Source organism: Pongo abelii, chromosome 4, assembly GCF_028885655.2.
Source record: "Pongo abelii isolate AG06213 chromosome 4, NHGRI_mPonAbe1-v2.0_pri, whole genome shotgun sequence".
NCBI lineage: Eukaryota > Metazoa > Chordata > Mammalia > Primates > Hominidae > Pongo > Pongo abelii.
Genome location: NC_071989.2, coordinates 31,587,831 through 31,601,300, shown reverse-complemented (window position 1 = coordinate 31,601,300; position 13,470 = coordinate 31,587,831). Strand labels below are relative to the sequence as shown.

At 37.8% G+C, this 13,470-nt stretch overlaps 1 pseudogene; it reads right to left on the bottom strand.

Moving 5' to 3' along the window:
- Nucleotides 1–2,416: 2,416 nt before the first annotated feature.
- LOC100445942 (large ribosomal subunit protein eL19-like) lies at nucleotides 2,417–3,017 on the bottom strand (annotated as a pseudogene).
- Nucleotides 3,018–13,470: the final 10,453 nt, after the last annotated feature.

Genomic DNA, 13,470 nt, shown 5'->3' with positions numbered 1-13,470 from the left:
CATTATCATATTCTTTTCTCTGAAAGGAGACTGTATATTGATTTTTTTTATGGCAATTTTCTCAGGGAAGAGAATATGAGATTTTGAATATAAATTGTAGTTGCTCATCAGGGTAAGGAATGCCAGATAAGCAAAATAGGAATGAATTTGTTAAATATCAGTTTTCCAAAATTATGTTAAAAGTTAAAACTATGGAAATTAGTTAAAACTATGCAATTTTATGGCAAAATCAACATGATCATTAACTGAAAATTACCATAAATAAGAAGAAGGCCCATTTTATTTTGAAGAATGGCACATTTACCCAACACTTGGAATCAATGTGGAGAGGTAGGACTGTGAGGGATGGGTTTTGGTGGCTAAGATTTGCAGGGAGTGGAGGGAGAGGTACTAACACAGCTGGGGACTGATTCGGATGCATAGATCACATATTTACTGAATGGTTTGGGGAAACGAGTGTGAATGGTGGAGTTATTCTACTGTCTGTGGGTTTCACCTTCTTCCCACTGAAGAATGAAAAAGTAAAAGAGTTTGATAGGCCCTGCTATTGGTTTAGTAAAGCTTTGATTTCTAGCAGTGATGTGATTTGGATCTGTGTCCTCACCCAAATCTCATGTTGAAATGTAATCCTCAATGCAGGAGGTGGGGTCTGGTGGGAGGTGATTTGATCATGGGGCAGTTTCTCATGATTCAATACCATCCCTCTTAGTGTTATTGTTGCAATAGTGAGTTCTGGTGTGATCTGGTTGTTTAAAAGTGTGGTGCTTTCTCCCTCTCTTTCTTCCTCCTATTCTGGCCATGTAAGATGTTCCTGCTCCCCCTTCACCTTTTGCCATAATTGTAAGTTTTCTGAGGCCTCCTCAGAAGTTGAGCAGATGCCAGCGTCATGCTTCCTGTACAGCCTGCAGAACTGTGAGCCGATACACCTGTTTATTTTTTATAAATTACCCAGTCTCAGCTATTTCTTTATGGCACTGTGAGAACAGACTAATACAACAGTATCCCAGTCTGCAAAACAGAATATACTTGATACTAAAACAGTACCAAATCTTAAGTGAATGTGACAATTCGGGAGGCATGGCTCTAGGGTCCTTCTTATGAGACTATTTCGAATTTTATCCTGAAAATGCTGTTTTGGTGCTTTGGCTATTTTGATTAGATTCGGAAAGAAGGCTATACTTATAATGGAGTCTGAATATGAACTTAGTGGCTGCAACTCCAGGACTTTCTGTGGAGTAAGATGGATGGAACTATCTCTTTATTTATTTATTTATTTATTTTTAAATAGGGTCTCACTCTGTCACCCAGGCTGGAGTGCAATGGCATGATCATGGCCCACTGTAGCCTTGACCTCTCAGGCTCAGGCGATCTTCGCACCTCACCCTACCAAGTAGCTGACAGGCGTGTGCCACCATGTCTGGCTAATTTTTTGCAGAGACAGCATTTAGCCATGTTGCCCAGGCTAGTCTTGAACTCCTGGCTCAAGTGATCTGCCTGCCTCAACCTCCCAAAGTGCTGGGATTACAGTTGTGAGCCACCATGCCTGACCTAGAGCTATTTTAGATACACTGTCCTGTATGTTGTAGAGTGAGCCACTTGAACCTTCCAATTTATTTAATCACTAATCTGAGACGTTTGTGTTCTCTCTCTGCATAATATGCAATTATACATAATATATGCATATATGTGTGTGTACATATATATAATTATTTCTTTTCTTTCCACTACTTTTTTCCCATACCCTGAGATAAAAAACACATCTCCAAAAAATGCATTCAGGATTTACCCACTGAACCTATAGTAACACATAAGTCAGAAAAGCAGATGCAGACAATGTGAATCCCCTTTAAGTCCACTCCTTGCTTTGCTTAAACTCCCCTTATCCTGTGTTGCGAACTCTGCACATGAATCAGTGTTTGTTTTCTTGCCTGCTTTACTAGTGGAATTAGACTTTCAGTGTGTTTACATTGGTGCCCAGTATCCTGGTGAGCTCTATTTTCCTCAACTCTTCCCTATAATATAACCAAGGAAACAAACAAAACCTGTCTAAGGGCTGATAACTTAAACAATTAATTCAAAGAGGGAAGTGGTTTTGACAACACAAAAGTTAAACAAGACATAAGGAAATCACATTTATCTTAAAAGTCCAACACCTGTCTAGATCTTTTAAGTTCTGATTAATATCCTAAAATCTGTAGGAAGTCTTGTTCAAGTTTAATTTGGAGCAGAATTGTGCTAAGTTCAGGTTTTTAACAGGCATTATGGGTGATTTAACTTTTATTCATGTGATAAAATTACATACATATTCCTTTTCAGAATATGCATGCATGACTTTTTTGCAGATAAAGGCTTGTTTTATTTTAATGGCTGATCTATGTAATCATGGAGGCCTGTATTACAGACAAAGGGGGAGCTTTTATTTCTTGGTCTCTTCCTCCTTGGACAAAGTCTTGATCATCTCCCACTTCTTGGCCTGGAGGCGCTCTTCACTGCGCCTGCATGCTTCCTTGGTCTTGGACCTGCGGGCCTCAGCCTGGTCAGCCAGGAGCTTCTTGCGGGCCTTGCCTGCCTTCAGCTTGCAGATGTATTCCATGAGAATCTGCTTATTTTTGAACACATTCCCCTTCATCTTCAGGTACAGGCTGTGATACATGTGGCAATCAATCTTCTTAGATTCACGGTATCTTCTGAGCAGCCGGCACAGAATCCTCATTCTCCTTATCCAAGTGACCTGCCCTGGCATTTGGGCATTTGGCCGTATGCTTTTGCTTACCTATGCACATGTGCTTGCCCTTCTGGTGGGCCAAGGTGATTTTCCGGAGTCGAGCCCGGGAATGGACAGTCACAGGCTTCCAGATGATCAGCCCATCTTTGATCAGCTTCCGGACCTACTGACGGGAGTTGGCATTGGCGATTTCATTGGTCTTATTGGGGTCCAACCAGACCTTCTTCTTGCCCCAGTGGAGGACACTAGAGGCGAGCCTCTTCTGAAGCCTGAGTATACTCATGGCTGTGGCCGCAGCGGTGAAAGGAATGAGGAAAGGGCTCCGCATGCATGACTTTCTATAGCCCCCATTAACTGGAAAATAGTTATCATCCTGGAATGTTTACCTCTCAGTAACTTGTCACAAAGGTGCAGTGAGTCAAACATGACTGGCATAAAATTACACTCTGGTTTACTTAGTTGATTTCAGTCACAGAAGGCTGAGGAATTGATCTGTCCACACAAACAGAACTAAGTGCAGCAGTCACCATTGTTTCTGGGTGGTTCTATCTCTCACCATTCTCACAGAGGCTTGGCCAGTCTCCTTTCTATCTCCTGGGCTGACATTTGCTTTCATTCAGCCTGCTGTGCCTCACATTCATATAGACATGTCCCATTATGTTAGAGATTTAGAGCCTGTGGTGCCCTGTACTGGTGAATATCATTCTGTGATATTTATTGAGCACTCATAACGTGCTAGGTGCTGTAAGACTGCCCGTATGATGGAGTCCAGCTGTGAGCACAGCACAACATGGCAGGTTGACACACTGGGTATTTTTCCTAGCTTTAATTTCTTAAGCCGAGATGGAATTATTGTCCCATTTTTCTTCTCCATGAGGAGCATTTAACTTCATTCTATATTGTGTTCCCTGCACGCCTACTGACAATCCGAAGATAACATCACTTGGTGCTTGAAGCTAGAAATCCTTATTTGTTCTGATATCGTATAATTCATGTTTGCAATTTCAGGCGGGTACAAATTTCTCAGAGTGTATGGTGTTTCTTGTAAGAACATTCAAGAAATTTATCTCAGCTTCTTTAAAACTAGAATTTAAAAGCTCAAATGTCTACATTCGGCTCAATAACCACAGACAGTAATGACACCTCTAAGTAGCTAATGCAGGCGTGTAATTTGCTCATAGCCCTGATTTAACTTTATTTACAGATTAAAATTGAATTGCAGTTGATTTATTGATATAATAGGCAGAAAGTGATTATCAAGCATCATCCATCACTGATAGAGGAAAAACCAATCAAATTATGTTCCAAGGTTTGCTTTAACCTAAGCTAACTCATCACCTTATAAAACTCAGAGGATTTGAGTCATATTCTCCCGCTAAAGTCAATGAGCCACAACTCCCACTAAACTCATATCTGCTCCTTTAAAGGCATTCAAGAGTTATACTAATTTGCACGACCACCAAGTCGTTATAAAAGGAAATGGCAATCGGCTGGAGATTTAGTGTCTGTACTTTCTCCCCATGTATGTAGCCATGGTAATATTCTTTAAAGTTTATTGTAAATCCATAAATGGGCTTGGTCTCATGCTATCCATGAAACGGTATCAACCTGTGCATACAACTCAGCTGGAAAGATATGTGGAGTAAAGGATGCTGGTGCTTTCAATAGTGACAGGCTGATTAGAAAATGTGTCCCTTTGGAGGGAGAACTGGGATCTATCTGTGTTCCAGAAAACAATGAAATATCTTGATTAGAAGCAGGCGATGATGGTGACTTTGGTCTTAGACATTCATAACTCTACTCTTCAGAAGGAGAAAAAGTGTGAGGTGGGAGAGAATGTAGCAGAGCAACATCAGACATGTCACCCTGTGCCAGGGGTTGAGCATGGTGCCCTGGGGGCTGTGTTGTAAGAGTGGCCCGGTATGGATTTCCCTCCATTCTTATCACTGAACCCTGGCAAGATAAAGTTAAGAAATCCAGTGCTACACTATTTCAGAGGTTTGCCAATGTCATATGACAGCAGCACTCATTGTCATTACCTGGGGGCATTCTTAAATTGGAAGTTCTATGTTTATGCACTTGCAAATTATATACCCGGAGATATACTTTTTTAAAAAAGCTATCATTCTATGAAGTATGATGTGAAACTTTTAAATATAATCTTTACATTCATCCTCATTTATGTTGCTGCTAGTTATTTCATACGTCTATGATAGAAAATCTTGCTGTTGTCAGTAATTGCTATTTTAATTATGCCTGAGCCCTAAGGATGTTCAGAGAAAGAGCATAATTATTAGAAATCCAAGGCCATTGAGCAGCATGTTCAAGTTTGTTTTTATCACATTATTCATTTTTACCTATTGTGTTCTACATTGTTAATTCTTAAGACATTCATCTGTACTTTAGAAAATGAAACTCCGTTTGAGTTGTTCCCAACATCATGTCCTCCAAATCCAGTAGACGGTGCTCATTGACTTCAAAGAACATTTCTTGTGCACTTAAGTGCCACAGGGAACAGAGAAAGATGAAAGAAATACTTTCTCTAATTATATATAGGTACATATTCATTTTACTGTCTCATCCAATATTGCTGATCCTCCATGATAAACTTTTTTTTCTTTAACGAGTATATGTTATACTCATGTAACCTTGTTCATCCTCTGCCATGTTATGCACATTTACTTTGCCCATTATCCAAATATGCATTAGTCAAAGAAAAGACAAGTAATGATGTGATTCAGATATCATTTTCAAGAATCTCTGAGTTGGAAGTGGGGTGAATACAGAGAAACTCACATTTGGCTTCTTTCATTTATAGCTGCGAAGTATTCATACAGGATACATAAGATTCATTAGAGAGGAAGCTGCTAATCTCAAAATAAACATTTTCATTTTAAAAATAGAGATTAAATAGGTATTAGATCAACTTTCTTCTAATGTCCAGTGTCAACTGGTGTGCAGCACCCAGCCCATGCCTAGCACATGGTTGAAGCTCATTTGTTCTTGGTTCCTAACCTATCCATTCTTTTTCACTTAAATGTGTTTCCCATTAGTGCGTGATACTTCCCAGGAAGGATATATTCTCTCATGATATTCTATGGGTTGCCTTTGTTTTTGTGCTCTTCATCTCATTACAAATGTTTCTATTCATTCTTTTTCACACGCACAAAAAATGCTCCATTGATCATTTCAGCATCCACCTTTAAATCTTGTCCCTGCACCTGCTAACACTCATCTCTCTGTGGCTCCTTCAGATCCCGGAGTTCTCTGTAAAAAAAATCATGGTTCTCACTGTAACACTGTGACTAACATCAAGACCATTCTAAACAAATGGTTTAAACACTTGAAACATTTAATCATGGGAATTTAGAAGACACAGGAAGTACTGTGGGACATGAGATTCTCTATGTTAATTTGCATTGAAAAGATACTGATTTTCAGTTTTACTTTGGGATGCTATGCTGTGCATTACTATGTTTATTTAGAGGTGGCTACATTTCATAGCTTGCAGAATATTTCACTGAGAAATCATATGAACTTTGACAAATATTTTGTTTTATTGTGAGAATGTGCTAGTTGGGTTATTCCAACAGGAAGGGGAAGTTCTAGCTTTAAGTGCCATTATCTGTGCACGCTTGCTAGGCTTTTAACTTTGGTGCAGTGCTTTCAAAGATTACCAAGCCCCAGGGTACCTAGGGAACATTAAGCACAGGCCATTGAGAGGATAAACCATGCATGCTTTGTAAGCATGCACACCAAATACCCATCTGAAAAAGCACTTGCTTTATGTATTCAGTGATTGAGTTGCAAGCACCGGCACCTCAATGCTTCTGCTTAGTGAGAAACTCATTTCATATTCTATTTCATTCAACTCATATTTCATTTAGCCCCTAGAATAATTCATGCATTAGTCTAAGTCCTAGAAATATAAAGGTGGATATACTGCAGTTCTTGTCCTCAAGGAGCTTATGGCTTAGGGATAAGCCATATGCATCCATATAGTGGGTGTCATGCAGTGAGAAAAGTATTAGCCAATTAAAAATGTGAATGGACATTTATGTTGCATTGCACTATGGAGAGGGAGTTAAATTATGCTAGTAGGAAAGGTAGGAGGAAGGGACCTTTCATAAAGAAGGTAGCATGATCCAAAGGCAGGGATGACAGAGTATGGGGTTTTCCTCATGAGTGGGCTCCTGGAAGCTGTAGGGGCTGGAAATACAGGTTTGGGAAGTTATTGACTTTTAGGCAGTTGCTAAAGTCATGGGAAGATATTATTGAAGGAAATAATGTAGAGAAAATAAGGAAAACACCAACAATAACAGACAAGTGTAGGAAGAGAATATAGTAAAAGGGACTAACAAAGGAAAGTCAGAGAAGTTTAGGGAAAAGCAAACATGGAGATACTGAAGCCAAAGGAGGAGTTTGAAGAAAAAACAGAGGTTGACATGCATATTCCATGGAAATAGATCTAAAAAAACACCATCTTAAAACATTGGTCCTCCTGCACACCAAAGGATTTTTGTTGTTGTTGTTATTTTAAGATGTTGTAAGATATCACTAAAAATGTAAATGTTCTCAGAAGAGATTTTGTCCCATGTGGACACAGTGAGTGTCAAATCAGTGTTTTTCTCTCAAATGCTGGAACTGTGGCATAATTATAGTTTTATAAGGATGCTGAGATGTAATTTTTTTTTTTTTTTTTTGTAGGCCTAGGGTTAGCTGTGGACTACATTGAGAAGTATATGAAATCAGTTTTGGCACCCTGCCTTTATCCCCAGCCAAATTCTAGAAAAGATTGTCTGCTGGTACTTAAAAGAGAAGTGCTAATAACTCACAGCCAAAGTGAAATCACTCAGAGGGGTCTTGCCAAATCCCTCTTTTGAGTTTGATAGGTTGTAAAATCCCTCTTCTGCATTTGATAGGCAGCACACAGATACTATCCTTAGATTCAGGGAGGTGCTTTCCCACAAAGAACTGAACAATTAGGGGAACCTGAGGAGATTAAGCAAGGAGTGTTAACCAGGTGATCCTTGCATATCTACGGGGAGGACTCTGACCCTGTGTTGTTCAATATTTTCATAGCAATTTGGATGAAAGCCTAGGGAATAAACCAATGGAGAGAAGCCACAGGGAGGCAGATATCGATTGTGTAAAAGGTAGCCCTGTCTCATAGTCACAGCTGCCCAAAAATGATTTGGGCTTGTCAAAGGCAGAAAGCTCTTCATCACTGGAGGGATTGAGTGCTATAAAACCCTTGATGTTTCAGGGTCATTTTCTGCTTATGGGGAGGGATTGGATTTGGTCACCACTGTTTTCTTTCCAATTCCAGGATTTTCTATTCTAATGACATTCTATATATCTGTGTCGTCTGGGTGAGCTTATGCAATAATCGTGAAATAAGACACTTGCCCCAAGAATGGCATTCCGTTTGACCACTTCTCCCTAGCTATACACCACCCCCACCCTTGAGCCTGACTCTTTAAAGCAATTATAAATCACAGAGCACATTCATAAAGAATTGTGGGAGAGTGTCTATGGCATATTTAGCCCTTTTCACTTATTATCTGTAGCAGATTACATCTCAATGGTTCAATCTTTCTTTGTCATTGAAGAAAAATAATCCTGTTTTTTTAAGTTCTGAAAAGCAGGCAAATGTTAAGTGAATCATATATGCAGAAGGCTGAAACAGTGTCCTAAGAATGATTCTCCTTAAGGTCAGGGACACATGCCTATTTTATCTTCTTTCCAGAATCTGCGTTTAGGGCATAGTCACTATTACGTAGGATCAGATCATAACCTACATGCTCCAATATTGTCAGGCTCTGAACTGTCTGCATTAGGGCCGCTAATTTACTTCACTCCACACCAATTAGTTAAACCAACTAGGGATTTAAATATATGCTTGCTCCTTTTGAAAAAAAAAATCTCTACTTCCTGACAACCTCCCTGCTTCTCACTTGATTCATTTAGGGAAATAGACTCGTGCCAAGCTTTTGCACAAGAACGTCGTTTTAGAATTTCATACATTCTTGGATTCAGTGGATCAGAATCCATTTTTTTCTTTTCAGTTATATATTCAGGAAACCACATTAAGCTAAATAATCGCATGACTATTGTGAAAATTCAGGATTACTAAATACAGAACTTCACACTTGGCTAAAAGCCAATGTTGTTTTCCGTCTCTTTTTTGACTTCATTTTCCTGCAGAAGAGACTCAATGAGATGTTAAAGAAATTTTATAGGAATTCCATAGCTGTGTTCTATTTCCCTATCACGTATTTTACTTTTGGGCGCCCTCTTGGGTGTATATAAAATGATCTAGTTAGTCTATTATCCCCTTAATCCACATCTTTCTGGAAACCAGTTGGCATTAATATTTGTGACAGGTATTTGAAAAATTGGTGGCAAATAACTTTCTTGAAAGGCAGAACAAAAGAATTAGGAGATGTAGGCATCTTCTAATATCCTATACGATTGGCAATGATTTGTCCATATTGTGGCTCTTCACTGGCCTATTAGTGAAAGGCGAAATTCTAAAGAAATGTTTAATTCACATGTACATTTAGTGTAACAAAAACTCTTGCATTAACGTGCAGGCTGCATGGAGACGCAGTCTATGAATAATAAAAAAAGTATTTACCTCTCCCTATAATTACTGTGGCTTTTTGTACTAGTACCCTTCATCTTATTAACATCACAGTAGGGTGGTGTCTCTGACTGGTACAGCAGGCGCCTATCTGTCCTGCTCCTGGGGAGACTTTTCAAAGAGGTCTTCAAATACTGTTTGCTCCTTCTTGTGAACTTTGCCATGTTCCATCCTTTAAAAAAAAATTAAAGATCAAACTTATAAAACAGAAATATCTAATTGATCAAGAGTCCTGAATTCACTCTTTTGAAAATCAGTTGGGTTTTGCCTTAATAAATACAGGGCCCATGTAGAAGTTTTGGCATTTATTGGAGCTCTATAAAAAACTCCCCCAAATGAAGTTTTATGTAAACTTGGACACTGGAGCTTAGACTGTGTCTGTAATCCCCAAGTGCTTTCATAAAATAAATTTTTAAAATATGCAAACGATTCATTTTTATCTTGTTTGTTTTAACCAAGACTGAGAATCTCTTTATGTTGGTATATCATTAATGTGTCTATAAATTAAATGATTCTTTTACTATTTGAATGGTGTAAATATTTTTTTTTTTAAAAGTTGTTATTCTCAAAGAGGACTGACTTTCTTTGGCTTTGAAAATGTTTAATGGAGTTTAGGAATTTTCTCACTATGAAAACTGACTTTCTAAGTTCAACTCTATGGCAGTATTTTCAAATGAGGAGCTGAGGCAGTTATAGCGTAATTTAGATAAAAAGTACACTGTTGAATGAAATGAGGGAGCTTGGGTCTGAGTTATGTTTGATTATTTACATTAACTCAACAACTAGAACATTTAAAAATCCTTCAGTTTTATAGCGAAATTTTATTGTCTTAAATTGTATTTTCCCCAGATTATTATACCTAAAAGATGCATGCACCCATATGCTGATTGCCATGCTATTCACAAATTGCAAGGATGTAGAATCAACCTACGTGCCCTTCAGTAATGAATTAAAGAAAATATGGTACGTATACATTAGGGAATACTATGCAGCTATAAAAAAGAACAGAATCATGTTCTTTGCAGCAAAATGGTTGGAGCTGGAGATGATAATTCTAATCAAATTAACACAGGAACAGAAAACAAAATACTGCATGCTATCACCATAAGTGGGTGCTAACCATGGAGCACACATGGACATAAACATAAGAACAATAAACACTGCTACAGGGGATAGGGAAGGATGAGGCTGTGGGTTGAAAAACAACCTACTGGATACTATGTTCACTATGCGGGTGCAATATACTCATGTGACAAACATGTATCTAAAATAAGTTGAAATTAAATTATATTCTCCTGCTTAACACTAAGGTTTAGTCTGAGATTTTCCCACAGTTTAATTGATTTGGAATATTAACCAAGACAGGTGGATTTCTGGCTATAAATATTTGTACAATGACAAACCAATGATACAAGCACAGTGAGGTAGTACACTAAAAGTAGCATATTAAAAAACTTTTTCTTTTTGGCATTTGAAACCTATTTTTGAAGGTCATAAACAAATATGCCTCAGCACACCATCAATCATGACATGCATATTTCCATTTGTGCTTAAAATTAAAAGCTTTCTAGAAATCAAAGCATTACTTAGTTCACAGTAACTCTTTCTGTAGAAGGCTTTTCAATTTAAAACTTTTCCGTGGGTGTCTGAGTGGATAGTAGGAGTGGAAGACAATATGACAGAAACAAAAGAAAAATCCAATTTAGAGGAAGACTCCAAGCAGCTTCTTAGGCAATGCTGGAGGTCCTTGTGGAGGCAGGAAGAGCACGTGAGCTGCAGAAAAGGTTAAGGGAGTTCTAATGAGGGATTATTGCATTTTCTGCTTGCTTATGCTTTTCTTATTCTGTTTGATAGTAGATTATTCCTTAATTTATCCTCCACTCAAATAGCATCTTTAGTCTTTATTTTCTGGTTATGTGTATTTGTTCCATTTGGCAGTCACTAAGGAGATGGAGAAACAAGTAGGTTATGAGATCCGATATTATTATCAGCAGTAATTAATTGAACCTGACAGAACCAAATTGCAAATGTAGACATTTGAAGACAGACTCATCGGCTGTAAAAAGGTGAAAGATGTTGTGAAAAATGACACATACAGATACCGCAGCTATGGAGCAAACTCTATTGTAATTATGGCCTGAGCAAACCTGGTTATGCAAGAGGGCTGAGAGGGAAAGCTTATGCCAGATTAAGAAGAGCTCATCTCAGAAAGCATGGCAGACTGCAACTGCATTGCTGAATTCTTAATTCCATTCTTAATTAATTTTTACCATATAACACCTTTTCTTTTAAGCACTTATGTAGGAGACGTTAAGAGCTTGAGTTAGTTGAAAAATTTAGAAAATGTTGCACCGTCATTGAAGATAGTTTACACTTTGACATTTTATGCATATAATAATACATTCCTCTCTTGATAATTAGATTGTAATTCAAAGAAAGATTGTATTGCAGTGCCATGTATTTGATATCTCCAAAGACTGCAGCATAGTCCTATGCAAAAACCTGGTGATCAGTATATACTGAGTGAATTAAGGTTCAAAAGGCACATCAACATTTAGAGGGGTTTTAGATCATCATTATCTAATTATTAGCAGTGTACAATATTATAGAAAGCATTTGATTTTCTTGAGTTTTTTGAATCTTGTTAAATTATAGTTATAAATTTAAAAAGCTGTAAGTTATAATTTTAATGCAATCTTGGAACAAAAGATACAAGTAACAAGTAATAGAGCTTTATTTGTTCTATCGTTTAATAAACTGAATGCTAAAGCTAATTTTATATTAATTAAATGATATTCCTGGAATTTAATTTGGTTTACTTTCTTAGTGTAATGCACACTTCTAATTGTCATTATGCTTGATGCTGTTTTTCTATGATAGGAATTATAGTGAACTTTGCGGCAATGTTCGGTTGGGGTTCTTATTTATTTGTTTCTATAGCATGGCTTTGGTCCACACAGGGGGAAAGTGTGTTGCAGTGCATGCTGAGAACAAAAAGAGTGCAAGTGTAGGGAGAGGGAACTATTAGGAAATAGAGAAAGATGCCAGAAACTTGAGGCTTTTGGGGATGAGGTTGAGAGTGATAAGTTTTATTCAGGAGATGCAGACCCAGTTCAATTGTAAGCTAGGCATGAAGATTGCAGGAATGTTTGATTTGAGGAGAAGAGGATATGGGCTCTACTTTGGAACTCTAAAATAAAAGTGATTTGTGTGCTAAATAAAGACATAGTTTTTCTTCAGGAATTTTGTCTGAAACGGAATAATGAGATAGCCTGAGAGTCTCCCAGGCAGTAAAGCAAATTACAAACATGGTTCCAAATAGCTGACTATGATATGGAGTAAGGCTTTCCCATGTTTTAATCAGATGCTAGATGTGTTGGAAAAGCCCTAAGTGCTTAGGAGTTTGGGCAGAATAGAACCATAGCGGTGACATAGATGTCTTAGAGTTACTGGGGAGGGTGTCATCACTTGATACCACTATGGTAGCCTGTACATGGTAGTTGGTAGCCTAAATTCATAGCTATTTAAAAAGTCCTTCTGTATAGCCAATTTGGTTCTTTCCTCAACCCAATTCACTTATACATAAGGTTTCCAGATTAAATACTGGGTACCCAGTCAAATTGAATTTCAGGTAAAGAATGAATTTTATTTTAGTATAACTATGTCCCAAATATTGCATGGTATATGCGTGTATACTCAAAATAATTAACCCTTCTGTAGGAAAAATAGTAAGATGATAAATATTCTGAATCTTTCAGATTTTAGATATCTTCCAATCATCTTTTTGATGTAAAAGATGTTCAGCTAGCATAGAATTAATTAGGGAAATACTTTTTTGAAATGGAAGGTTTTGTGTATATAATTAATTTCTTTTTAAATTTTTATTTAAATTTTTTAAAATGATAATTTCAATAGTTTTGGGGGAACAAGTGGTGTTTCGTTACATGGATACGTTCTTTAGGTGTGATTTCTGAGATTCTGGTGCACCCATCACATGAGCAGTGTACACGGCACCCAGTGTGCACTCTTTTGTCCCTCACTCCCCTCCCACTCTTCCCCCCAAGTTCCCAGAGTACATTTTATCATTCTTTTGCCTTTG